At 38.3% G+C, this 3,244-nt stretch overlaps 1 non-coding gene across 1 annotated transcript; it reads right to left on the bottom strand.

The window, feature by feature from the left end:
* Positions 1-2,165: 2,165 nt before the first annotated feature.
* Positions 2,166-2,291, bottom strand: LOC140195758 (small nucleolar RNA SNORA17). Its single transcript, XR_011885545.1, has one exon. It is a non-coding gene; the product is annotated as a small nucleolar RNA SNORA17 (small nucleolar RNA).
* Between the last annotated feature and the right edge of the window lie 953 nt (positions 2,292-3,244).

A 3,244-nucleotide genomic window follows, 5' to 3' on the forward strand; every position in this document is an offset into this window, starting at 1 on the left:
TTGACCTATTTGATCAGTGGTGGACTATGCAATTGCTGTTGACTGCAGCAGGGAGAGAACGACTTGGCTTGCAGTATGGATTGTAATTTTATGACCTCCTTTAGAAAAATATCTTTCAGGGATTCTTTTATTGCCTGCCTTTCTCTGCTCGTCAGGGGAATTAGGTTAACCATGCTGAGCAGAAACATCCCTTGCAATTTACGTGTTTCTCTTGCTCCTGTTTCTTTTTAGATCCATCCTCATAGGCTCCTGGCTTTCTTGATGTTTATCCTCTGACACCAACATCTGCCTTGAGTTGATGCCAAACTATAGCTTAATCAGATCAATTTGCTTAAATCTTTTCACTTACAGTATGCTCTGTAGGTTTCTCTCAGGTTGATGGAGACAACTAAATTTTCCACGATTATCCTTGTAGTTCTGTGACTCACGTTACAGCTGTGCCTCGCTGCTGTGGTTGGGGCTCAGCATCTTGAGTGAAGAGCCAGGGAAGAAGAATCATGCCCTTGGACTCAGGATCATCTCACTAGGTAATGATGATTGCTAATGAGATGCTGGAGTCACACGGGTGTGGCATGGCTAATGATGGCATTACGGTTATACCTGATACTGGCAAAAGGAAAACAATTTCACTCAGCTATGCACTTGGGAACAGTAGGTGAACCTCTTAATTGGGAACAAATGTAGAGTTCACCCATTGAAAAGCCAATGCCTTCTCCATATTCTTCTTCAAGTAAGATCAAATGTAATGATCCCATGGTGTCTGTGGTGTTGGCATGGAAAGTATTCTGACTGATTGCATCACTATCTGGTAAGGAGGTGCCAATACACATGATCAGAAAAGGCTTCAGAGGGCTGTAGACACAGTCATCTCCATCAGGACACTAGCCTCTCCATCACTGAGGGCATATGCAAAAGGCAGAGCCTCAAACAGACAGCATTCATTATTTAGGACTCCTACCACCCAGGGCATGCTCTTTTCTCATTAATACCGTCGGGGAGAAGGTAAAGGAAACTGAAGGTATACTTGATAGTTTAGGAACAGCTTCTTTCTCTCCACCAGCAGATTTCTGAATGGTCCATGAACGCATAAGCATTATGCTGCTATTTTGCTCGCTTTTTGCACTACATACTTATTTAATTCTCCTTCTTATGGCAACTTATAGTTTTTTATGAGCTGCACTGTACTGCTGCTACAAAACAACAAATTTCATGACATAAGTCAGTGATAATAAACCTGATTTTGATTCTATTGTTAGCCACACTTTATTTTCTTAAGCCAGCAGCAGTTTTCTCTCTGATGAGCAGATCAGTCTCACCATTTGGGCTGCATTCAGATAAACGTTTGTCACACTTTTCTTACCACGCCACTAAACATCCCCAATTTACTCTTGGCAAATTGGTCCTCGGGGTGTTGGGACCAAAGATTTCACATTATGATTTTGCAAGAAATTGTTCATTCTGACTTAGAAAAGAAAATCAGTTTATGGGCAGTGCTCAGAAACCGAACCTTTAAATAATCTAGGGATCCCCAGTTAAGTGCGTGGAAAGTGACAGGTAAATTTTAGTGAATGCTACATCTTCACCGGAAATGTTTGCACATTTATCTTTTATAAATAGCTCAGTGAGATATATCTTGAGGTATTTAAATGGAATGAATAAAGTCTTTGACTTTAGTTCTTCCATTTCTATGTAAGTATGCGAGAAATTTAAATATTTGTTTAGAAACATAGCATTAGACAATTACAGGAGAAATTATATACATTCATATATTTGTTAAAATAAGCACTTAGAATTTAGAATCCTTCAGTGAGGTTTGTACTGGAACAATAGTTGTACACCTGAGGGAAGAAGGTCAAATGTAAGTATAACTTCCTCTTGGGAGTAAAATTTGTCTTTGGCCTTGGTACTAAACCAGTAGACGATTGGTTATAGTCAATTCCATAAAGCTAGTTTTATTCAACATAATTGAACAAAATATGTATAAATATAAATACAATGGAAACTTCAAGCATTTAGTGATAGCAAATGAAGGTGAATTTCTTGCCTGAACTCTCAGCTGTAAGAGACAACACCCTTCGTGTAGTAACTTGCATAGTGATTTGTACTTATCTACGTTGCGATGAGTTCTGTGTTGGTCTGAGGAACTCTGACATTTCAACTTTTGAAATGGGAAATTTATAAGCATCCTGACTTACAATGTATAGCAAGTTCATGTCAAAACCTCTCTTCTCGATTTTCACCATTGTACTAATGGTGACACTGTTGCTACCATTTGTAATTCCTGTAAAACTTTCCTTGATCACATTACTTATTTCATGACAGTGAATTCCCTGTTTGTCTGGACCAACATCCTTTTCCTTCACCTAATCACTCTTTGATTCCATCCTGTCTCAGATTTTCCCATTTCTTTCTTTCCTCTGTGTGTCTTTGATTAAAACCCACTATGTCTGGAGAAGACCCGATGGGCTGAATGGCCTTATTTTTCTCCTGTGTCTTATGGTCTTTAACCTTCACCACTTTTGATAAAAGGTAATTAATTTGAAATAATTGTCTTGATGTTTACTAGAACGGAACATGAAGGATGGTATGGCAGTGCAGGAGTTGGGGTGAAGATTTCTGATCAGACAAACTGCCAGCATTTTGTGTTAATTTTCTTTGCTGTCTAAATTTCATCAAAAATAAACATTCTAGAATGACTGAAGCCATGATATAATAGTCAACAACATAGTGCTTCAGTCTATCCTGCTTATGTCATTGAAAATCTGAACACATTTCACGTGTGTGTTGCTGTTGTTTGCTGCAACCTGCCTATCTTGTCATTTGTAAGTTCGTATAATGATAACAAAGATTCAAAAAGGCATGAAGAGGTAGAGGTGCCAGCAAAACAGAAAAGATAAGGAGAAGTGGAAGAACTTCCTCCTGATACTTCTGAGTGTGATGTAGCAAACAATGACAGAGAAAGTGAAATGTTTGCTGATAGGAGCAGCAGACAGTTGAATACCACTCCACATTATCAGTGTTAAGGAATGGGCTGCCAAGAGGAATGTACTCTGAGGGCTGGGAAATTTTAATACTACCAAATCTACACAACAGTTCCCAAAAAGAATTCAATAAAATAAATGGAAAGAAAAGCACAATCACGACTCTTTTCTTACAGTTGCACATTAATCTTTCTTCTATATACCTAACTAGCTTCTAACTAATTAACCAGAAATATTCCCGGAGGATAAATATAATCAGCCTA

This window comes from Mobula birostris, chromosome 3, assembly GCF_030028105.1.
Source record: "Mobula birostris isolate sMobBir1 chromosome 3, sMobBir1.hap1, whole genome shotgun sequence".
In the NCBI taxonomy this organism is placed as follows: Eukaryota; Metazoa; Chordata; class Chondrichthyes; order Myliobatiformes; family Myliobatidae; genus Mobula; species Mobula birostris.